The following is a 26,552-nucleotide window of genomic DNA, read 5'->3' on the forward strand; positions in this document are numbered from 1 at the left end:
AGAAATTCTATTCAATAATGGTGAGAAAATGAACTCCTAGCCCATAGAATATGAATACTTTGAGTGATGTAATTAGTATGATTACTCAATAATTTCTAGCTATAAGAATTATAGATAAAATAGTTAAAGTAAAACACATTAAGCATAGTGATTTTGATATACTAATGATGATATTTTGGTTTCAGTCTTAAGTGAAAAGTAAGTGACTTGTAAAATCGTTTCATTTGATTAATATTGGGTGGTGGCACTTTCTCATCTAAATTCTAGCTTAATTTATTTGACATAAGTATACTGGAAACATTGCAATTAAACCAATTGTAAGAATTGAATTGCTGACCAGTAGAAGTTGAGAAATATATGAACTAAAATAAAGTGGTCTGTTATGAGAACTAAATTCTCCCATAGCTTTTACAATATGCTATATGTATATATTTTTACTCTTAATAATGATTACTAACAACTACATGATTTAAGAGTTACTTTGCCTCACATTTAAAACTGTTTTGAAAGTACAAGTTATGTATTTTAATTTTATTTTTTATTTGAGTTCACAATCCTACTAGGTCTGAATCAAAAAACTACAGGTTTCATGATACATAAATGCTTTTGATGTTTCTTTCAACTTCTACACAAAAAACTATATGGTGCCAAATCTATGTGTCAATAACAATAGAGTTATAAGTGAATTCTTAAATACTGACATCTGGGCATTTGGCATCAGATTTTATGTTTATCTGAAATCAGCAAGTCAGATATGAGTAAAGATTCAAAAGCACTGAAATAAATTCTGTGGAAGTGTAACCCAGCTGTCAACAGCAGACAGGGTCACAAGATGCCTGACTGAGCTGGAATGCAGAAATTGAGAAATGAGCAGCTGAGTTGAAAATGAAAATGCTATGCTTTCTTAGAGGCAGAAACCCAAATATGACATAGTGATAAGCTCTGAAAGTGGGATCTGAGGAAGTACTGATTTTTTACATTGTGCAACTGTGCTGCCTTCCATTCGTGACATGAAGTTAATATTGAAAATGAATTCCACATGCTACAAAATAAGCCACAACTTTAAAGCCTCTTTGAAAAGCATCACTGGATAAGGATAGAGGCCAAGGAACAATAAATATAGGTGTATTGCAAAGATGAAAGTTCTGGCCGATTGAATATGTCCAAAAACCCAAATGTGATTTCTATTGATCAATTGTTTAGAACCAGAGGAAAAGAAGTAAAAATGAAATACATATCAAAATAGTATTGATTTACTGTTTTGTTTAATATTTACACCTTACTAAGTAAATGATGCTTGATATTCTATTTAGTAGAAATCACTTTATGATGTTTTAATACAGTTTTTTATGCACAACTTTTTATGCATGTTTTAATATGCACAACTATTATTTAAAATCTCAAATTTACCTTAAATATTATTTCTCATCATGTATCAGAAAAAAAACCAGTCTTTAACAGAATTCACGTAAAAAGATTCAAAAGCCTTTTGTGTTTGTGTACCTAATATATCATAATTATATTGATAGATAATTATTTCCTAGAAATTTAGAGTAGCTTATCCCAAAATCAGTTAAAAGTTCTAGCTAGGATTAATTTTGAATAATAATATTCTTGTGACATTGAAATTCACAGTCAACTCAAGTACTCTCATTCCTTATTTTGGCTTTCTTCATAAAAATTCTATATATTAAATTATGATGCAGTGCATGACTATTTAAAAATTAGATTAACTGCCATATTCACTTAACAATTGCATCATAACCCATCACAATAATGAATAACTGAATAACTATTGAATGTAAATGATAACCAAGCAAAATGAATAATTTCATTAGGAATATCTTTACACTCAAATTGAGTACTTCTGAAATTGCATTGGAGAAAAGGCAGTTTAATGAGGTCTAACAAAGTAATGCTCTAAAGCCCCACTGAAATTGTCTAGATTTGTAAATCAAAAGGCCATTAATAGTCAGATTTCACAGCTCCTCCAGCAACATATGTTTGAAGCAGGTTTCAAACTACATATCAAGGAATTGAAGATTTAATACTCTATATAATCATGCAAATAAAATTGTGTAGAACTAAAAATAAACATAAGAAAGCGTTGATGTATTCCTCTAAGAAAGGCTCATATCTAATATCATGTGACCTAAAAGGCTACGTGAGATTTTTTTCCTTCTAAAATTTTAACAAGTGAATAGTGTTTGCCAGATTTTTATATTCTACACACACTTTTTAGAAAATCACTCAATTTTCTTAAATGTGGACTGTGTATACCTATACTGGAAAAAAACAAAAACAAAAAACCCTTCAAAGTCCCAAACTTTTGGCTGTCTAGAAATTATCTTTTCATTGCAAGGGTATTAATTTCTGTAATGATATATGCAGTTCTACTTTTTTATGGTGTATTTTCTACTAATTAAATTGAAATATATTCCATGCAATGGAATTGTATCTGTAGTCTTATCTTTACAATTCATAATAGATTTTTTTCTAGTTACCATACTTTGTTCATGTTATCTTACTTTCTGTGCTGTCTTATATTAGGTCCATTATCTTGTAACATATCATTTTCATTTATACTTCGGACTGATGGTTTTAGTATGTGATTTTTTCTCCTAGTCTTTTAAATACTAGTGTTCCATTGAATAACATGTTACTTTACTAGATAGGAAATCTAAGTAGTAAATTTTTAATAGTTGAAAATGACAGAGCTTCCAGTTCAAGATGATGGAGTAGAGAAGGACATGCGCTTATCTCCTCCTGTGAGAGCACCAAAATTGCAAATAGCTGTTGGACAATCATTGACAAGAGAATGCTGAAACCCACCAAAAAAAGATATTCCATGTGCAAAGACAAAGAAGAAGCTGCAGTGAGACTGTAGGAGGGGCACAATCACGATAAAATCAAATCCCATACCTGCCAGGTAAGTGACCCACAAACTGGAGATCAATAATACCAAAGAAGTTCTTCCACTCTTGTGAAGGTTCTAAATGCCTCGTCAGTCATTTCATCCTGGGGATCTGACAAAGGGACTGGGAGTTCCCAGTGAATCTAACGGATTCCTGATGAAGGCCATCGGGATTTGATTACAGGACTTGCACAGGACTAGGGGAAACAGAGACTCCAGTCTTGGCACAAACAAAATCTTGCGTGCACCAAGGCCTAGAGGAAAGGTGCAATAACGCCACAAGAGACTGAACTGAAACTACTTGCTAGTGTTGAGGGTCTCCTGTGGAGAAGTGGGTTGACAGGGGCTCACCACAGGGATGGGGGCACTGACAGCAGCAGTCCTAGAAGGACTTAAAGCAAGTCCCTTGGTGTAAGCCCTCTCGGAGGTTACCATTAACTTTACCATAGAGTGGGGTCGTCTCAGGCCAAACAACTAGCAGGGAGGGAGTGCAGCATCAGATAATTGGATTAAGGTTTTACTGAGCAAGGCTGTACTCACCAGAGCAAGTCCTAGATTTTCCCACTGCCAGTCTTTCCCATCAGGAAGCTCATACAAGCTGCTTAGCCTCCTTCATCAGAGGGCAGACAGAAGAAGCAAGAACAACAATCCCACAGTGGCTAGAACAAAAACCAAATGACAGAAAGTTAATCAGCATGAAAAAGAAGAAAGTTATTTCCCAAATGAGGGACAAGATAAAATCCCAGAAAAACAACTCAATGAAGTGGATATAAGCAACATTCTGGAAAAAGAATTTAGAATAATGATAGTGAAGATGATCTAAGATCTCAGGAAAACACTTGAGAAGATGTAAGAAAAGTTTACAAAACCTAGAAGAGCTAAAGAATAAACAGAGATGAATAATACATTAGGAGAAATCAGTATCAGAATAACCAAGACAGAAAGACAGATAAATGACCTAGAAGACAGGGTGGTGGAAATCACTGCCACAGAACACAATATAGAAAAAAGAATTTTAAAAAATGAAGTCTGAGACCTCTGGGACAACATTAAATGCACAAACATTCACATGATAGGGGTCCCAGAAGGAGAAGAAAGAGAGAAAGGACCTGAGAAAATATTTGAAGAAATAATAGCTCAAAACTTCCCGAACGTGGGAAAGGAAAAAGCCAGCCAAGTCCGTGAAGCACTGAGAGTACCAGGTCGGATAAACCCAAGAAGGAAAACACCGAGACACACTGCAATCAAACAGAGAAAAATTAAAGACAGATAAAATATTAAAATCAACAAGGGAAAAGGGACAAATAACATACAAGGGAACTCCCATTAGGTTATCAGCTTATTTCTCAACAGAAACTCTACAAGCCAGAAGGGAATGGCATAATATATTTAAAGTGATGAAAGGGAAGAACCTACAACTAAGAATACTCTACCCCACAAGACTCTCATTCAGATTTGACGGAAAAATCAAAAGTTTTCCAGACAATCAAAAGTTAAGAGAATTCAGCACCACCAAACCAGCTTTACAACATGCTAAAGGAACTTCTCTAAGCAGGAAACACAAGCAAAGGAAAAGACCTACACAAAATAAGCACAAAACAATTAAGAAAATGGAAATAGAATCACACATATCAATTATTTTAAATATAAATGGATTAGATGCATCAGCTAAAAGACATAGACTGGCTGGGCAGATGAAAACATGTGAATGTATATACTCCCACTTAAGATATCACTCTGCTTGACCCCCCCAAATTGTATGTAATTATTTTGTTAGGTTAATCATGTTCCCATTATGGCTTACAATTGTAATTATCTTTTGTTTTTTGTTTGATTATTGATTGTGAAAACTTGAAAACAGCTAAACATCTTCTACTATTATAATTATGTAATTATTACTCAATACCATTGTACCATGATGGTCAACAAAAAAATGATAAAATTTTATATCACCAAAACTACGATTTCATAGAAAAACCTGTAATTACTTTTTTCCCCCATTTAGATTTTTAAATAATTTATTTTTTATTGAATGATAATTGCTTTACAGGATTTTGCTGTTTTCTGCTAAAGCTCAAAATGAATCATCCATAGGTATACATATATTCCCTCCCTTTTGAAACTCCCTCCCATCTGCCTCCCCATCCCACCCCTCTAAGTTGTTACAGATCCCCTGTTTGAGTTTCCTGAGCCATATAGCAAATCCCACTGGCTACCTATTTCACATATGGTAATGTCAGTTTCCATATTACACTTCCCATACATCTCACCCTTTCCTCCCCTCTCCCCATGTCATAAAGATGCATCTCAGAATTATCATGGAACTTTTTGAAAAATACAAATGCCTCAGTATTGCTTTTTTATATCTAAAACTCCAGATATGTTTCTAATGAGCAGCCATGTTTTAAATGATCTTTTACTTTTATCTGGTTTGTTTCATTTTTTTCTATTTCATATCCAATGTTCTTATTTCATTTTTTCATTTAGTTTATGTTTTCCAGTTTCTCCATCTCTTCTTTTTTTTTTTAAGTTCTTTCTCAAGCCTTTAACAAGCATAGTAGAAAAGCTTTTGTGTGTGTGTGTGTGTGTGTATATATATATATATATATATATATATATATATATCTTGAGAGTCCCTTGGACTGCAAGAAGATCCAACCAGTCCATTCTAAAGGAGATCAGTCCTGGGTGTTCTTTGGAAGGACTGATGCTAAAGCTGAAACTCCAGTACTTTGGCCACCTCATATGAAGAGTTGACTCATTGGAAAAGGCTCTGATGCTGGGAGGGATTGGGAGCAGGAGGAGAAGGGGATGACAGAGGATGAGATGGCTGGATGGCATCACCGACTAGATGGACGTGAATTTGGGTAAACGTAAATTTGGAGTTGGTGATGGACAGGGAGGCCTAGCATGCTGCGATTCATGGGATCACAAAGAGTTGGACATGACTGAGAAACTGAACTGAACTGAACTGATATATATATGTACACACACACACACACAAAATTTGGCCATCTGATGTGAAAAACTGACACACTGGAAAAGACCCTGATACTGAAAAACACTGAAAACAGGTGGAGAAAGGGACAAGAGAGGGTTAAATGGTTGGATGGCATCACAGACTCAATGGACATGAATTCCCGCAAACTCTGGGAGATGGTGAAGGATAGGGAAGCATGGTATGTTGCATTCCATGGGGTCACAAAGAACTGGACATGACCAAGTGACTGAACAACAAGATGTGTGTGTATATATATACACACACATTTTATATATATATATATATATATATACACATATATATATAATATATAAGATATATGTTTTAGAAAACTTATGGAAAACTCAGCAGTGGCCACAGGACTGGAAAAGGTCAGTTTTCATTCCAATCCCAAAGAAACGTAATGCCAAAGAATGTGCAAGCTACTGCATAATTGCATTCATCTAACACGCTAGCAAAGTAATATTCAAAACTCTCCAAGCCAGGCTTCAGCAATAGGTAAACCTTGAACTTCCAGATGTTCAAGTTGGTTTCAGAAAAGGCAGAAGAACCAGGGATCAAATTGCCAACACCTGCTAGATCATTGAAAAAGCAAGAGAGTTCCAGAAAAAAAAAAAAAAAAAAAAACATCTATTTCTGCTTTATTGACTATGCCAAAGCCTTTGACTGTGGATCACAATAAACTGTGGAAAATTCTGAAAGAGATGGGACTACCAGACCACCTGACCTGCCTCTTTAGAAACCTGTATGCAGGTCAGGAAGTAACAGTGAGAACTGGACATGGAACAACAGACTGGTTCCAAATAGGAAAAGGAGTACATCAAGGCTGTATATTGTCACCCTGCTTATTTAATTGATATGCAGAGTACATCATGAGAAACGCTGGACTGGATGAAGCACAAGCTGGAATCAAGATTTTCAGGAAAAATATCACTAACATTAGATAGGCAAATGATACCACACTTATGGCAAAAGCAAAGAGGAACTAAAGAGCCTCTTGATGAAGGTGAAAAAGGAGAGTAAAAAAGCTGGCTTGAAACTCAGCATTCAAGACACTAAGGTCCACTCTCATCACTTCATGGAAAATAAATGGAGAAACAATGGAAAAAGTGACAGACTTTATTTTCTTGGGCTCCAAAATCACTGCAGATGGTGACTACCTAGACTGCCAAGCCTTAGACACATGCCTAAGAGAAGAAAACCTATGCGAAACCTAGACAGTGTATTAAAAACGGAAAGACATAACTTTTGCTGACAAAGGTCCGTATAGACAAAGCTATGTTTTTTCCAGTAGTCATGTATGGATGTGAGAGTTGAACCATAGAGGAGGCTGAAGGCTGAAGACTTTATGCTTTGAACTGTGGTGTTGGAGAAGACTCTTGAGAAACCCTTGGACTGCAAAGAGATCAAACCAGTCAATCCTAAAGGAAATCAATCCTGAATATTCATTAGATAGACTGATGCTGAAGCTGAAGCTCCACTACTTACTTTGGTACCTGATATGAAGAGCCAATACATTAAAAAAAAAAAAAAAAAACCTGACACTGGGAAAGATTGAAGGCAGAAAGAGAAGGGGACAACAGAGGATGGTTGAATGGCATCAGAGACTCAATGGACATGAGTTTCAGCAAGTTATGGGAGATGGTGAAGGACAGGGAAGCCTGATGTGTTCACAAATAGTCAGACACGACTGAGCAAATGAACAACAGCACATTAAGAGAAAAAGAAAATGACAGATTAGAACAATGAAATAATTTGTCTCTCAACTTTGATTGCCTGGAAAGAAATGGAATTTTGTAAAAAGAACACATTTGAAAATGGTTACATCAAAAGGATAATTTATCTTCCATGAATCCTAGTTAATTTATATATCAGTTTGTCTAAGACAGTTCACTTTATTAAGAATATTAGATCAATCTCATTTTCAGAGAATCCGTGGCAATCTCCATTGTATTTAATGAAAAATAAAATCTAAATGACTGGGAAAATTAATTAAGTTTTAATTATTTTTCTCAATTCTTTGCTAGGTATCTATATTTGCATAAATATAATCCAGATCAGGATAGGTGTATAAATTTTGAAACAGTGCTATGTAAATAAGTAATTTTCATCTTTCTAAAGTTAAACTGGAAGATGATGCTATGAAAGTGCTGCACTCAATATGCCAGCAAATTTGGAAAACTCAGCAGTGGCCACAGGACTGGAAAAGGTCAGTTTTCATTCCAATCCCAAAGAAAGGAAATGCCAAAGAATGCTCAAACTAATGCACAATTGCACTCATCTCACACGCTAGTAAAGTAATACTCAAAATTCTCCAAGCCAGGCTTCAGCAATATGTGAACCGTGAACTTCCTGATGTTCAAGCTAGTTTTAGAAAAAGCAGAGGAACCAGAGATCAAATTGCCAACATCCGCTGGATCATAGAAAAAGCAAGAGTGTTCCAGAAAAACACCTATTTCTGCTTTATTGACTATGCCAAAGCCTTTGACTGTGTGGATCACAATAAACTGTGGAAAATTCTGAAAGAGATGGGAGTACCAGACCACCTGATCTGCCTCTTGAGAAATTTGTATGCAGGTCAGGAAGCAATAGTTAGAACTGGACATGGAACAACAGACTGGTTCCAAATAGGAAAAGGAGTACGTCAAGGCTGTATATTGTCACCCTGTTTATTTAACTTCTATGCAGAGTACATCATGAGAAACGCTGGACTGGAAGAAACACAAGCTGGAATCAAGATTGCCGGGAGAAATATCAATAACCTCAGATATGCAGATGACACCACCCTTATGGCAGAAAGTGAAGAGGAACTCAAAAGCCTCTTGATGAAAGTGAAAGAGGAGGGTGAAAAAGTTGGCTTAAAGCTCAACATTCAGAAAACAAAGATCATGGCATCTGGTCCCATCACTTCATGGGAAATAGGGAAACAGTGGAAACAGTGTCAGACTTTATTTTTTGGGGTCTCCCAAATCACTGCAGATGGTGACTGCAGCCATGAAATTAAAAGATGTTTACCCCTTGGAAGAAAAGTTATGACCAACCTAGATAGCTTATTGAAAAGCAGAGACATTACTTTGCCAACAAAGGTCCATCTACTCAAGGCTATATTTTCCAGTGGTCATGTATGGATGTGAGAGTTGAACTGTGAAAAAAGCTGAGTGCAGAAGAATTCATGGTTTTGAACTGTAGTGTTGGAGAAGACTCTTGAGAGTCCCTTGGACAGCAAGGAGATCCAACCAGTCCATTCTGAAGGAGATCAGCCCTGGGTGTTCTTTGGAAGGAATGATGCTAAAGCTGAAACTCCAGTACTTTGGCCACCTCATGCAAAGCATTGACTCATTGGAAAAGACTCTGATGCTGGGAGGGATTGGGGACAGGAAGAGAGGAGGACGACAGAGGATGAGATGGCTGGATGGCATCACTCACTTGATGGACGTGAGTCTGGGTGAACTCTGGGAGTTGGTGATGGACAGGGAGGCCTGGCGTGCTGCAATTCATGGGGTTGCAAAGAGTTGGACACGACTGAGCGACTGAACTGAACTGAACTGAACTGAAATTAAACTCTGAATGCTTTGCTTTTCCTCTTTTCTTCATCCTTTGTTCTTATAGTTGTATATGACACATAATAACTTGCCTTCACTATGTGTTCATATTTATAGTAATGTCAACCAGAGGATGTGAGTCAGATGTGATTTTTAAAACAGTCAATAGTTGGAGAGATGATCTTTGGGAGATGTCTTCAGATGCCTTGTATGTAAGTTACTGGCTAGCTCATTTTGAAGCACTGCAATTGCCTTGAAGTTTTCATTTTGTATGGTTAAGTACTTAAGGAGCAGCCTCATCTACATTTGAGTAAGACTACATATAATACGATAAATGCCATGAAAAACAAGATTGATGCCTGATTCAAACTACAAAAGTCTTTCACATCATGGTAGAAGCATCATAATTCATCTGCAAAAACAGCAGTTTCAGTTATGGATATCCAAAATGTGTGTAAAGTATGCTTAGTAATAATATATTTATCCTGCACAATGGGATTCCCTGTTTCAGTTCAGTTCAGTCGCTTAGTCTTTGACTCTTTGTGACCCCATGAATGGCAGCACGCCAGGCTTCCCTGTCCATCACCAACTCCCGGAGTTCACTCAAACTCACGTCCATCGAATCAGTGATGCTATCCAGCCATCTCATCCTCTGTCGTCCTCTTCTCCTCCTGCCCCCAATCCCTCCCAGCATCAGAGTCTTTTCCAATGAGTCAACACTTCGCATGAGGTGGCCAAAGTACTGGAGTTTCAGCTTTAGCATCATTCCTTCCAAAGAACACCCAGGACTGATCTCCTTTAGAATGGACTGGTTGGATCTCCTTGCACTCCAAGGGACTCTCAAAAGTCTTCTCCAACACCACAGTTCAAAAGCATGAATTCTTCTGCACTCAGCTTTCTTCACAGTCTAACTCTCACATCCATACACGACTACTGGAAAAACCATAGCCTTGAGTAGACAGACCTTTGTTGGCAAAGTAATGTCTCTGCTTTTCAATATGCTATCTAGGTTGGTCATAACTTTCCTTCCAAGGAGTAAGCGTCTTTTAATTTTATGGCTGCAATCACCATCTGCAGTGATTTTGGAGCCCAAAAAATAAAGTCTGACACTGTTTCCACTGTTTCCCTATCTATTTCCCATGAAGTGATGAGACCAGATGCCATGATCTTCGTTTTCTGAATGTTGAGCTCTAAGCCAACTTTTTCACTCTCCTTTTTCACTTTCATCAACAGGCTTTTTAGTTCTTCTTCACTTTCTGCCATAAGGGTGGTGTCATCTTCATATCTGAGGTTATTGATATTTCTCCCGGCAATCTTGATTCCAGCTTGTGCTTCTCCCTGTTTAAATTACTTCAAATATTGGATTTTAATAATAATTAATATTAATTATTTCCCAGATCGAAGCACATGTTATTCATTTGCTTGAATTGTGTGTACAGTAGATGCATCCACAGATATAGAAGTTTATAGGTTTTACATACAGTGTAAAGCTTTTATACACAGAGATAATATCTAAAGAAAGATCATTTAATTTGGAAGACTGCCTTGAAAGCAACCAATCAATAACAAATTGCTTTGCAAGGATTATTTGTCCTTGGCTAATTGTTTAGTTTATAGAATGTTATTAGTCTGAAATTTTATTTGGGGGTATATTTCATTTTTTCATAAACTTATAATTCTATGCACTTCTAAATTTATTACTTAACATAAATTTATCTAATTTCTAATTCATTGAAACACTGGAGTCTAATTTATGAATGCTGAGCTCCCAATATATACTCACTAAAGTAGGCTTTCAAAGATGTATAAAGTTAAGGACCATACCATTAAGGTGTTTAAATGGGAGAAAAAAATAAGAATACATTATTATAAAAGTGTGTGCTTTGTGAATGAATAAGATTGAAAATGGCAGAGAGTTGTCTAATTTCCTTTCCTGAGAAAACAGTATGAAACTGGGTAGTATCCTTTCCATGCTGACCCTGAGATCTGGGCAATGGACAATGAGGAAATAAAATTCAAACTTTTGGTAGTGATAGAAAATATGGAAAGCAAACAACAACAACAAAACAAACAAACAAACAAACAAAAACTCTAGCAAAGTTCCACGTAAGTAGATACAGTATAAATACATCCTGAAGAAAAAAGAAGGAAACACAGAAGATGGTGTACATGCTGCATGCATGCTAAATTGCTTCCATCGTGTCCAACTCCAGGCACAGTAGCCCGCCACACTCCTCCCTCCATGGGATTCTCCAGGCAAGAATACTGGAGTGGGTCACTTTTTATTCCTCCAGGGGATCTTTTCCACCCAGGGATCAAATCCACATCTCTTACATCTCCTTCATTAGAAATCTGGGGAGAAATTTCAAATTTTTGAAAAATATACTCAGAAGGAATGAGATTCAAAGATGGTTTTTGAATATTGTATAAAAGTAAATGCGGTTTCCAGGTGGCTCAGTGGTAAAGAATCTGCCTGCCAATGGAGAAGCCGAAAGAAATGCAGCTTAGATCCCTGGGTCAGAAAGATCCCCTGGAGTAGGAAATGACAACCTGCTCCAGGATTCTTGCCTGAAAAATCCCATAGACAGAGGACTCTGGCAGGCTGCAGTCCATGGAGTTGCAGAGTGGGACATAACTGAGCAACTGCATATAGACACGTATATTAAAAAAATAAAACTTCGAATGCAACTCCAATAATTTGAATTGAAATTATTTTCCAAAGATTTCTTAGTAGTTTTCTAAATGAGAACTGTTAAAAATATTACATTTAATAACTGTAAAAGTTATTAAAACCTATAAAATGTAATTCTTATTAGACTTCATTAATATCAGTTCAGTTCAGTCTCTCAGTCGTGTCCTGCTCTTTGCGACCCCATGAATTGCAGCACGCCAGGCCTCCCTGTCCATCACCAACTCCCGGAGTTCACTCAAACTCAGTCCATCGAGTTGGTGATGCCATCCAGCCATCTCATCCTCTGTCGTCCTCTTCTCCTCCTGCCCCCAATCCTTCCCAGCATCAGAGTCTTTTCCAATGAGTCAATGCTTTGCATGAGGTGGCCAAAGTACTGGAGTTTCAGCTTTAGCATCATTCCTTCCAAAGAACACCCAGGACTGATCTCCTTTAGAATGGACTGGTTGGATCTCCTTGCAGTACAAGGGACTCTCAAGAGTCTTCTCCAAATGTAAAAAGTCATTAGTAATATAAATCTAATTTTATACCATTAGTAAATGTGTATTTTAAATTAATGTAATCTGCTCACATATTTTTTGTTATATAAATGTGGCATTCAAAACAACATCATCTATAGTACACCAATTTTCATTTTAAAAAATATTTTTTCATTACACAATCTGTGAATGATAATCCTTGTTTACTTTAAGGGCATTTCTCAAACATTATTTCTATTAAATGGCCCTCAGATATCTTCTATTCTCTACTTTCTTCAGTTCATTTTAATCATATGTATTCATTTGATACATATATTTCTGAATAGCATTTTAAATTAAGATTTGCAAATAATTGCTTTTATATCTTATATCTTCCTCAGAGATTAGCTAAATGTATTAGACATGGTAGACCTATGCCATAATGTATCAATAAATACATCAATGATTTGAATATTTAAATATGAAGACTATATTTTATGACCTCTAAGTCAATGAACAATGACATTTTGAAGAATAAAAGTAAAATTTAACATTGTTTTGGTATTACATGATCAGTCTAACTGGATAGTTTCACTTTGTTTCATAGCAATGGGCATGTCTGAACAGCCAACATACATTGCAAACTAAAAAACAAATTTTCTTAAAGACAAAGAACTCCAGAGAGGTCTGAAGCCTTCTGCTTCCTTCTCTGAATGGAGACACCATGCTTATATTCTTACATTCTAGATTACTAAAGCAACAGATACTTTCCCTCTGTCACTTGGAAGGAGAAATTTACTTAATGAGTAATCTGTTTCTCTCCCTATCTCCCTCTTCTTCAATCCCTCCCTTCTTTTTCACAGGAAAGGCAATATTATTGCAATATATTAAAAAACTGAGTTTCTTAAATTTTGCAGTTCCTCTTTTGCGATGTAATTTCATTGTGTATATAGGAAATATACAGTCTACATTTATGTTATTCTGTGGGAAATGGGTGCTAAAATGCTATTCTAACATTTTTTTTTCCTATGAGAAATAAAGTTGTAAACATATGTACATAAAATGTTGCTCACTCACTAAGTCATATCTGACTCTTTGTGACCCAATGGACTGCAGCATGCCAGGGTTCCTTGTCCTTCACCATCTCCCGGAGTTTGCTCAAACTCATGTCCATTGAGTCAGTGATGCCATCCAACCATTTAATCCTCAGTCTTCCCCTTCTGCTCCTGCCTTTGATCTTTCCCAGCATCAGGGTCTTTTCAAATGAGTTATCTCTTCTCATCAGGTGGCCAAAGTATTGGAGCTTCAGCATCTATCTTTCCAATGAATATTAAGGGTTGATTTCCTTTAGGATTAACTGATTTGATCTCCTTGCTGTCCAAGGGACTCTCACAAGTCTTCTCTAGCACCGCAGTTTGAAAGCATCAGTTCTTCAGTGCTCAGCCTTCTTTATGGTCCAACTCTCACATCTGTACATGACTACTGGAAAACTATAGCTTTGACTATATGGACCTTTGTCAGCAAATTGATGTCTCTGCTTTTTGATGCACTGCCCAGGTTTGTCATTACTTTCTTTCCAAGGAGCGAGTATCTTTTAATTTCAAGGCTGCAGTCACTGTCCACAGTGATTTTGGAGCCCAAGAAAAGAAAATCTGTCACTGCTTCCACTCTTTTCCCATCTATTTGCCATGAAGTGATGGGACAAGATGCCACGATCTTAGTTTTTTGAATGTTGAGTTTTAATACAACTTTTTCACTCTCGTTTTTCACCTTCATCAAGAGTCTCTTTTGTCAACCTAATTTGCCAGCTAGAATGTAGCAGCATAATCTCAGATTCTCCACAATTTCAGACTTTTCAACCTGATGACAAGGATGGATCTGTGGATCCATTGACTCAGGCAGTTCTTGGCAATCAATGACACGTTGACCAACCTGTATGGTGTGTTAGACAATATGTAGTCCTCTACTTCATTGTATTTTAATGACAATAACTTACAGAAGTGGTTAAAAAAGTACTAAGAGGTATTTTGAAATAAATGTCAAACAAAAATTGCACTCTACAAAGTTAAACAGGCAAGGGAGTCTATTCAAGACTATTCCAATAAGAAATAGGAATTGAACTTAACTCCACTGAAGCAAAACACAGAGGGTTTTTAAGCTGTGGGTGAACTAGTGGGAAAGTGTGGGAGGCTGCTGAGTTGGAATTTGGTCAATGTGATTAGATTTTTTGTGTTTGCCAGTTAGCATTTATTGCAATCTCACAGACACTGGGAGATAGAGGCACTAAATTCCTTGATAATTATATCTCAAAGAGTTTGCTCCCAGACACTTGAGTGAGAAATTCCTAGGTAGGAAAACTGGTAAGACATGGAGAGACAATGTATTTACATTACAGATGGCAGAGATAAATTTTGCAATTTCAAGATTTCTCAAAACGTTCTACGAAAAGGAGGGTCAGGAGGCTATAATCAGGAAGAAACCTGCCTAAAGGTTAATTAAACTGAAGGAAATAAGGTTGGTCACAAGCAGTCCAACTAGTGCATTTGTTTTTTTTTCCTCTCTCCTCCAGGTAGGAGGAGAAAAGATTCAGCAATTTCAGGCAGATCTGAAAGCAAATTTGTTTTGCTGACTGACATGGGTAAACTTTCTCAGAGAATCCCAGATTTTTTGTTATTTCTGTATGCTGACCTTAGCTACTTTAAGATCGGGGTGGAATCAAGATCTCCTTACCCTCAACAGGACATAAGGTCCTACAAATCATTTGAATATGCTGGTGGAACTTCAAGGAGGGGAGAATCTCATACTGTCATAGCTCTGTTATATGGTATAAATGGTCTTATTGGGGAAAGGATCCTGGGCCCAGAACTGACTGAATATACCAAGGAATATACACTTAAGCCTCACCCTGCTTATTTAATTTATATGCAGAGTACATCATGCGAAATGCTGGGCTGGATGAAGAACAAACTAGAATCAAGATTGCCAGGAGAAATATCAATAATCTCAGATATGCAGATGACATCACCCTTATGGCAGAAATCAAGAAGTAGAGCCTTTTGATGAAAGTGAAAGAGGAGAGTGAAAAAGTTGGCTTAAAAAATCAACATTCAGAAAACTAAGATCATGGCATCTGGTCCCATCAGTTCTGTTCAGTTCAGTTCAGTCGCTCAGTTGTGTCCGACTCTTTGTGACCCCATGACATCACTTCATGGCAAACAGATGGGGAAACAATGCAAACAGTGACAGACTTTATTTTCTTGGACTGCAAAATCACTGGAGATGGTCATTGCAGCCATGAAATTAAAAGATGCTTGCTCCTTGGAAGAAAAGCTATGACCAATCTAGATAGGATATTAAAAAGGAGAGACATTACCTTGCCAACAGAGGTCCATCTAGTCAAGGCTACGATGTTTCCAGTAGTCATGTATGGATGTGAGAGTTGGACTATAAAGAAAGCTGAGTGCTGAAGAATTGATGCTTTAAACTGTGGTGTTGGAGAAGACTCCTGAGAGTCCCTTGGACTGCATGGCGATCCAACCAGCCCATCCTAAAGGAAACCAGTCCTGAATATTCATTGGAAGGACTGATGCTGAAGCTAAAACTCCAATACTTTGGCCACCTGATGTTAAGAACTGACTCATTGGAAAAGACCCCGATGCTAGAAAAGATTGAAGATGGGAGGAGAGGGGGAAGACAGAGGATGAGATGGTTGGATGGCATCATCGATTCGATGGACATGAGTTTGTTCAAGCTCCGGGAGTTGCTGATGGACAGGGTAGTCTGGCATGTTGCAGTCCATGGGGTCACAAATCATAGGACATGACTGAATGACTGAACTGAACTGAAATGAACATGTAAAGGGATATAATGAAAGATGAAAGAGTTCAGCCAGATAGTTCTTAGATTCTGGGGAGAGTACAGTTGAGAAAGGAGACTCTAAAAATGTACAGTGGAAAAAAGAAAAAGGCTGCAATGACTATTGGATGACTATAGGTGGAGTCCTTTGCTCTATTTCATGGTTTTACTGTGTCTACATCTGGATGTATTTAAGAATTTGTCGGAGAAGGCAATGGCACTCCACTCCAGTACTCTTGCCTGGAAAATCCCATGGATGGAGGAGGCTGGTAGGCTGAAGTCCAGCATGTTAATGCCATACTTCCTACCTCATAACTGTCAGAGGAAATCACCATCCTGACTGGGGGAGAGCAGCAAACAGAGAAGTTTGTTTCTTCTGACTGATACAAATCACCTTGCCATTTTTCCAGTGAGTCAGGATTTAGTGTGACTGCTTCTCACTACATTGAACTCTTTTCTAATTGGAGATAGTTTAAGACTCTGAAAATAATGATTATTTCCTCTTAAAGCCTTTGCAAGGGAGGCAGAAACCAACGGAAGGCAGTATCTACCTGGAAGCCTGTCTTTGCGATTTTGGACTTGGAGTTTTGGCATGGCTACTAGATAATACCACTTTTGAAAAGGAACTGTTGATTTTCCTACTGAGTTCTTACTTAAAGTGAATGCCTGATTCACAGAGTTTGGGGATTTTTCAGCTTGATAGGCCTATTTTGGAGGTTGGCCAACTTACATTGTATGAATGGCACAGTGGGATGAGTTCTAAGAGTCTCCTTTGTCAAATGAATGTATTATATTGATGAATGCATCCAGGCTGGCCCCAGCAGTCCACTGGCTTTCAGTGAAAAAGTGACAGCTATCCCTATGCAGGAAAACATGATTTCCCACTGTGCTGCCTAAGTCAAATTAGAGTCACTGATTTTTTTTTTTTTTTGGTGCCCCAGATTCACAGTCTCTCTTTAATGCCTAGGCCTGGTTTATAGATGGTTCAGCTCAGCGGAAAACTGATGATGTCTGCTGTGGCTGTTCAATCAACACCAGCAGCTGTGCAAAAACAAAATTGGACATGATTGCTGCACTCAGTGGGGAGAACTCAACATTTTAGACTATTGCAGATTAAAGATTAGAGACTCTAGGCATCTTATTTAGGACCAAGAACTGTGTTAAAAGATATGGTTGCTTGCCAAATTATCTAGGCTATTAATTTAGATGCTCATGGCAAGGGCCTATTTATTCTCTGATGAGACTAAATGCTATCAAACCTGTAATATCCAAATTGCTACAATCACTGTAAGAATTCATCACTATGGCAATAGTTGGACATGGCAATATACCTCCACCTATAATAGTCTGAGCACAAGGAAATGACTCTATATTTCTGAGGCATATAATAAACTGCATGCCAATCTTGTGACTGCCGCCAAAGGGACCTGCTTAGCCACTGAACCATTGGTGGGGGAATTCACATCATATAGAGGGTGGTCTGTGCTAACTCTGACACACTGACTAAATCAATGGCAAGGCTATTGTGGTACTTCACCAGAAGTGACTTTTGACTTTTTCTTTATTTTATTTTTTTAATTAATTAATTTACTTTTGGAGGCTAATTACTTTACAATATTGTATTGGTTTTGCCATACATTGAAATGAATCCTCCATGGGTGTACATGTGTTCCCTATCCTAAACCTCCCTCCCACTTCCCTCCCTATCCCACCCCTCTGGGTCTTCCCAGTGCACCAGCCCTGAGCATCCTGTATCATGCATCGAACCTGGACTGGCAATCCATTTCACATATGATAATATACATGTTTCAATGTCATTCTCCCAAACCATCCCACCCTTGTCCTCTCCCACAGACTCCAAAAGACTGTTATATATATATCTGTGTGTCTTTTGCTGTCTCTTGTATGGGGTTATTGTTATTATCTTTCTAAATTCCATATATATGCATTAGTATACTGCATTGGTGTTTTTCTTTCTGGCTTACTTCACTCTGTATAATAGGCTTTAGTTTCATCCACCTCATTAGAATTGATTCAAATGTATTATTTTTAATGGCTGAGTAATACTCCATTGTGTATATGTACCACAGCTTTCTTATCCATTTGTCTGCTGATGGACATCTAGGTTGCTTCCATGTCCGGCTATTATAAACAGTGCTGTGATGAACACTGGGGTACACGTGTCTCTTTCAATTCTGGTTTCCTCGGTGTGTAGGCCCAGCAGTGGGATTGCTGGGTCATATGGCAGTTCTATTTCCAGTTTTTAAAGGAATCTCCATACTATTCTCCATAGTGGCTATACTAGTTTGCATTCCCACCAACAGTGTAAGAGAGTTCCCTTTTCTCCACACCCTCTCCAGCATTTATTGCTTGTAGACTTTTGGATGGCAGCCATTCTGACTGGCATGAAATGGTACCTCACTGTGGTTTTGATCTGCATTTCTCTGATAATGAGTGATGTTGAGCAACTTTTCATGTGTGTGTTAGCCATCTGTATGTCTTCTTTGGAGCAATGTCCATTTAGTTCTTTGGCCCCACTTTTTGATTGGGTCATTTATTTCTCTGGAATTGAGCTGCAGGAGTTGCTTGCATATTTTTAAGATTAATTCTCTGTCAGTTGCTTCATTTGCTATTATTTTCTCCCATTTCTGAAGGCTGTCTTTTCACCTTGCTTATAGTTTCCTTTGGTATGCAAAAGCTTTTAATTTTAATTAGGTCCCATTTGTTTATTTTTGCTTTTATTTCCAATATTCTGGGAGGTGGGATCCTGTTGTGGTTTATATCGGAGAGTATTTTGCCTATGTTCTCCTCTAGGAGTTTTATAGTTTCTGGTCTTATGTTTAGATCTTTAATCCATTTTAAGTTTATTTTTGTGTAAGATGTTAGAAAGTGTTCTAGTTTCATTCTTTTACAAGTGGTTGACCAGTTTTCCCAGCACCAATTGTTAAAGAGATTGTCTTTTCTCCATTGTATATTCTTGCTTCCTTTGTCAAACATAAGGTGTCCATAGGTGCATGGATTTATCGCTGGGCTTTCTATTTTGTTCCATTGATCTATATTTCTGTCTTTGTGCCAGTACTATACTGTTTTGATGACTGTGGCTTTGTAGTAGAGCCTGAAGTCAGGCAGCTTGATTCCTCCAGTTCTATTCTTCTTTCTCAAGATTGCTTTGGCTATTCAAGGTTTTTTGTATTTCCATATAAATTGTGAAATTATTTGATCTAGTTCTGTGAAAAATATCATTGGTAGCTTGATAGGGATTGCATTGAATCTATAGATTTCTTTGGGTAGTATACCCATTTTCACTATATTGAGTCTTCCAATCCATGAACATGGTATATTTCCCCATCTATTTTTGTCTTCTTTGATTTCTTTCACCAGTGTTTTATAGTTTTGTGGCTCATATGGTAAAGCATCTGTCTACAATGCGGTAGACCCGGGTTTGATCCCTGGGTTGGGAAGATCCCCTGGAGAAGGAAATGGTAATCCACTCCAGGACTATTGCCTGGAAAATTCCATGGACAGAGGAGCCTGGTAGGATACAGTCCATGGGGTTGCAAAGAGTTGGACACAACTGAGCGACTTCTCATATATAGGTCTTTTGTTTCTGTAGGTAGATATATTCCTAAGTATTGTATTCTTTTCATTGCAATGGTGAATGGAATTGTTTCCTTAATTTCTCTTTCTGCTTTCTCATTGTTAGTGTATAGGAATGCAAGGGATTTCTGTGTGTTGATATTATATCCTGCAATTTTACTATATTCATTAATTAGCTCTAGTAATTTTCTGGTGGAATCTTTAGGGTTTTCTATGTAGAGGATTGTGTCATCTGCAAACAGTGAGAGTTTTACTTCTTCTTTTCCAATCTGGATTCCTTTTATTTCTTTTTCTGCTCTGATTGCTGGGGCCAAAACTTCCAAAACTATGTTGAATAGTAGTGGTGAGACTGGGCACCCTTGTCTTGTTCCTGACTTTAGGGGGAATGCTTTCAATTTTTCACCATTGAGGATAATGTTTGCTGTGGGTTTGTCATAGATAGCTTTTATTATGTTGAGGTATGTTTCTTCTATTCCTGCTTTCTGGAGAGTTTTATTCATAAATGGATGTTGAATTTTGTCAAAGGCTTCCTCTGCATCTATTGAGATAATCATATGGTTTTGATTTTTCAATTTGTGATGTAATACATTGATTGATTTGTGGGTATTGAAGAATCCTTGCATCCCTGGCAGAGGAGGCAGTGGCACCCCACTCCAGTACTCTTGCCTGGAAAATCCCATGGACGAAGGAGCCTGGTAGGCTGCAGTCCATGAGGTCGCTAAGAGTTGGACATGACTGAGCGACTTTACTTTCACTTTTTACTTTCATGCATTGGAGAAGGAAATGGCAACCCACTCCAGTGTTCTTGCCTTGAGAATCCCAGGGATGGGGGAGCCTACTGGGCTGCCGTCTATGGGGTCGCACAGAGTCGGACACTACTGAAGTGACTTACAGTTGCATCCCTGGGATAAAGCCCACTTGGTCATGACATATCATCTTTTCAATATGTTGTTGGATTCTGTTTGCTAGAGTTTTGTTGAAGATTTTTGCATCTATGTTCTTCAGTGATATTGGCCTGTAGTTTTGTGTGTGTGTGTGTGGCATCTTTGGCATCTTTGTGGCATCATGTTTTGGTATTAGGTGGCCTCATAGAATGAGTTTGGAAGTTTACCTTCCTCTGTAATTATCTGTAAGAGTTTGAGTAGGATAGGTGTTAGCTCTTCTCTAATTTTTGGTAGAATTCAGCTGTGAAGCCATCTGGTCCTGGGCTTTTGTTTGCTGGAAGATTTCTAATTACCGTTTCAATTTTCCTGCTTGTGATGGGTCTGTTAAGATTGTCCATTTCTTCGTGGTTCAGTTTTGGAAAGTTGTACTTTTCTAAGAATTTGTCCAATTCTTCCACGTTGTCCATTTTATTGGCATATAGTTGCGGATAGTAGTCTCATGATCCTTTGTATTTCTGTGTTGTCTGTTGTGATCTCTCCATTTTCATTTCTAATTTTGTTGATTTGATTTTTCTCCCTTTGTTTCATGATGAGTCTGGCTAATGGTTTGTCAATTTTATTTATCTTCTCAAAGAACCAGCTTTTGGCTTTGTTGATTTTTGCTACAGTCTCTTTTGTTTCTTTTGCATTTATTTCTGCCCTAATTTTTAAGATTTCTTTCCTTCTACTAACCCTAGGGTTCTTCATTTCTTCCTTTTCTAGTTGCATTAGGTGTAGAATTAGATTATTTATTTGACTTTTTTCTTGTTTCTTGAGGTAAGCCTGTATTGCTATGAATCTTCCCTTTAGCATTGCTTTTACAGTGTCCCATAGGTTTGGGGTTGTTGTGTTTTCATTTTCATTCGTTTCTATGCATATTTTGATTTCTTGTTTTTATTTCTTCTGTGATTTGTTGGTTATTCAGCAGCGTGTTGTTCAGCCTCCATATGTTGGAATTTTTAATAGTTTTTGTCCTGTAATTGAGATCTAATCTTACTGCATTGTGGTCAGAAAAGATGCTTGGAATGATTTCAATTTTTTAAAATTTACCAAGGCTAGATTTATGGCCCAGGATGTGACCTATCCTGGAGAAGTTTCCATGTGCACTTGAGAAAAAGGTGAAATTCATTGCTTTGGAAGGAAAAGTCCTATAGATATCAATTAGGTCTAACTGATCTATTATTTAAAGTTTGTGTTTGCTTGTTAATTTTCTGTTTAGTTGATCTGTCCATAGGTGTGAATGGGATATTAAAGTCTCCCACTATTATTGTGTTATTGTTAATTTTCCCTTTCATACTTGTTAGCATTTGTCTTACATATTGTGGTGTTCCTATGTTAGGTGCATATATATTTATAATTGTTATCTCTTCTTGGATTGATCCTTTGATCATTATGTAGTGTCCTTCTTTGTCTCTTTTCACAGCCTTTGTTTTAAAGTCTATTTTATCTGATATGAGTATTGCTACTCCTGTTTTCTTTTGGTCTCTATTTGTGTGGAATATCTTTTTCCAGCCCTTCACTTTCAGTTTGTATGTGTCCCCTGTTTTGAGGTGGGTCTCTTGTAGACAACATATATAAGGGTCTTGTTTTTGTATCCATTCAGCCAGTCTTTGTCTTTTGGTTGAGGCATTCAACCCATTTACATTTAAGGTAATTATTGATTAGTATGATCCCTTTGCCATTTACTTTATTGTTTTGGATTCAAGTTTATACACCCTTTTTGTGTTTCCTGTCTAGAGAAGATCTTTAGCATTTGTTGGAGAGCTGGTTTGGTGATGCTGAATTCTCTCAGCTTTTGCGTGTCTGTAAAGCTTTTGATTTCTCCTTCATATTTGAATGAGATCCTTGCTGGGTACAGTAATCTGGGCTGTAGGTTATTTTCTTTCATCACTTTAAGTATGTCTTGCCATTCCCTTCTGGCCTGAAAACTTTCTATTGAAAGATCACCTATTATCGTTATGGGAATCCTCTTGTGTGTTATTTGTTGTTTTTCCCTTGCTGCTTTTAATATTTGTTCTTTGTGTTTGATCTTTGTTAATTTGATTAATATGTGTCTTGAGGTGTTTTGCCTTGGGTTTATCCTGTTTGGGACTCTCTGGGTTTCTTGGACTTGGGTGATTATTTCCTTCCCCATTTTAGGGAAGTTTTTAACTATTATCTCCTCAAGTATTTTCTCATGGCCTTTCTTTATGTCTTCTTCTTCTGGGACTCCTATGATTCGAATGTTGGGGTGTTCAACATTGTGCCAGAGGTCTCTGAGGTTGTCCTCATTTCTTTTAACTCTTTTTTCTTTTTTCCTCTATTTCATTTATTTCTGCCATTCTATCTTCTACCTCACTAATCCTATCTTCTGCCTCCATTATTCTACTGTTGGTTCCCTCCAAAATGTTTTTGATCTCATTTATTGCATTATTCATTATATATTGACTCTTTTTTATTTCTTCTAGATCCTTGTTAAACATTTCTTGCATCTTCTCGATCTTTGTCTCCAGGCTATTTATCTGTAACTCCATTTTGTTTTCAAGATTTTGGATCATTTTCACTATCATTATTTGGAATTCTTTATCAGGTAGACCCTATCTCTTCTTCTTTTGTTTGGTTTGGTGGGCATTATCCTGTTCCTTTACCTGCTGGGTATTTCTCTGCCTTTTCATCTTGATTATATTACTGTGTTTGGGATGGCCTTTCTGTATTCTGGCAGGTTGTGGTTCCTCTTTATTGTGGAAGTTCCTTGCTGTGGGTGGGATTGGACATGTGGTTTGTCAAGATTTCCTGATTAGGGAAGCTTGTGTCAGTGTTCTGGTGGGTGGAGCTGGATTTCTTCTCTCTGGAGTGCACTGAAGTGTCCAGTACTGAGTTTTGAGCTGTCGATGGGTTTGCTGTGACACTGGGCAGCCTGTGTATTGAAGCTCAGGGCTATGTTCCTGTGTTGCTGGAGAATTTGTGTGGTATGTCTTTCTCTGAAACTTGTTGGCCCTTGGGTGGTACTTGGTTTCAGGGTAGGTATGGAGACGTTTGATGAGCTTCTATCGAGTAATGTTCCCTGGAGTCAGGAGTTCTCTGGCGTTCTCAGAATTTGGACTTAAGCCTCCTGCCTCTGATTTTCAGTCGTATTCTTACAGTAGCCTCAAGACTTCTCCATCTATACAGCACCGATGATAAAACATCTAGGTTAATGATGTAAAGTTTCTCCATAGTGACGGACACCTTCCCCATGAAGTCCTTAAGTTTTACAGTTTCCTCACGTGGCCAAATTATCCTGCATTTTTCTCTGTACGTAGAACCAATATCTCTTCCTCCGCTAGTTACCTTGGGGTATCTGGTTTTCTTTAATTAACAATCATCTTTTGATGTTCTGATTATCTGCCCTTTCTTGCAAAACTTCTATATAATCCAGCTCCTCCTTTGCCTCCTTGGAGCAGTTCTCTCAGGGTCACTTGAGATGCTGCTTCCCGGGCTTGAAGTGTAGGTCGCTGGCTCATTACTAAAGCTACAGCTCAGGAACAGCCACCCAGGAGAGGTGCACAGGGCAGGGTCTGAGAGGGGAGGACACTTTGCAGGCTGCCATTGTCTCCAAACCAACTTTTGACTTTTTCAAAATACTAATTAGTTAATCATGGCCATACCACTGTGACCCCTCAGAAAAATCTTTGCTATATGTTCAGCTTTGAAAACCATTTGTATTTTATGGAAAAATTTTATAAACAATGGGCTAAAATCTGACTCTACCCCCCTTACTTTTTCAGGGACATGCAGCTAAGTAGGCAGATTTTTTATTTAAAGCAGATGTTCCCCAAAAAGGATTATCTCATGTAAGAACAATGATTAAGACAAACATTTGAAGAATTAAGGGAGCTATGAGGACCAGCACTATAATTTGAGGATTCCCCCTGCCATTCCTGAATATAATTATTTATTTTTTAACTTCAACCATCCCCAATGGATGGCACACCCTCTGGATGCTGTTCTGGACAAGAGGGTACTCATGGATGTTACCTTCATTCTGGGTAGGTTTTATGTAGAAGTTCTTTTTGCTTCCCTCTTGCACCTTACTTTTCCATATGTATGGTCTTGATGAGAGTAGAGATGATTGATAAAAGATGAGGTTTTATCTTCCTGAAAAGAGTATTCATATTTTATACAGGTGGAGAGAGAACACAAACCAAGAGAGAATACAAACATGAGTGGGAGTGTTTAGGTCCTGGGAGGGAGGTGTGTATTGTCAGGAGGTAGCATTAATATGCATTATGTTTCAAACCTGGGCTTGGAGGCTTCATCCAAATAAAATACCTTAGTGCAACTTTCACCAACTGTCATGAATGCCTTTGAATTTAAGTAAATGCTGAGTCAGCTACCTCCCTCAGGTCATCTCTGACCATGAGACCGCACGTTAATGACTCCAGTTTCTCCAGGTCCTAAGTATAACATCTTGAGATGCTTCCTCATATTGATTTCACAAATAATGAAGAATGCCACACCACATCATTGATAGTGTAAACAAACAGTACCAGTTGCACTGACTTCCCCCAGGCAGTTCCTCCCCAAAAACAAGAAATTGGACTCAATACTCAGGCTTAATTGGGAAACCTAGGTTTACCAACTAGCTAGGAAATCCCAGAGGAAGACCCTATAAGATGGTAGGTTGGAGGTACTGTCAACATATATCCCTTATTGATATATGTCTTACAAAGGGGATCCAACCATATAAACAGTAATTGTTGCTAAATATTAATACAACATGTGTGCCCTTTGGATCATATTTATTGTTTAGAGGCCAGGTATTATCTTCTTTCCTCTCAAAAACATAATGAGATGCTTATAGGAGTGTTTTTGCCTTTTCATACTGTAAGGAAAAACACTCTTATAACCATCTTTAAGAAGTAAGTTTTCTGTTCTGTTTTGGTTTTTTTCAACTGTGGTGTTGTAGAAGACTCTTAGAGCCCCTTGGACTGCAAGAAGATCAAACAAGTCAATCCTAAAGGAAATAAGTCCTGAATATTCATTGAAAGGACTGATGCTGAAGCTGAAACTCCAATACTTTGGCCACCTGATGGGAAGAACTGACTCACTGGAAAAGACCCTGTTGCTGGATAAGATTGAAGGCAGGAGGGGAAGGGATGACAGAGGATGAGATGGCTGGATGGCATCACCGACTTGATGAGCATGAATCTGAGCAAACTCCAGGAGTTGGTGATGGACAGGGAAGCTTGGCATGCTTCATTTGGCTAGATCCATGACCCTAGGGGTCATGACTGAGGTCATCATCGGAGGTTGACCTCATTCTGATGCCCAGATTTCTGCTGACAGTAGCTCTAAGTGCTACAGAGGCAAACAATGGATTTTATATTAGCGTTAGAGCCATTGGAGAGGCTGATGGAGTGGTATTTGCATGAAATATTCACAAAGGTCTGGAGTGAATCTGTTGGGAGACAAATTACTTTGAATGTTTTCAATTTTCTTCATGGTCCTGATCTTTGACGTGAAAGGACACTCGTGAACAGAAAACATGCTTTAGAAGATTGAAGGAACTTTTCTGTACGGTTAAACACTTCTGAGAAGACTTGGACTCATGC

The sequence above is a fragment of the Bos mutus genome, chromosome 4 (genome assembly GCF_027580195.1).
Source record: "Bos mutus isolate GX-2022 chromosome 4, NWIPB_WYAK_1.1, whole genome shotgun sequence".
NCBI classification, from domain to species: Eukaryota; Metazoa; Chordata; class Mammalia; order Artiodactyla; family Bovidae; genus Bos; species Bos mutus.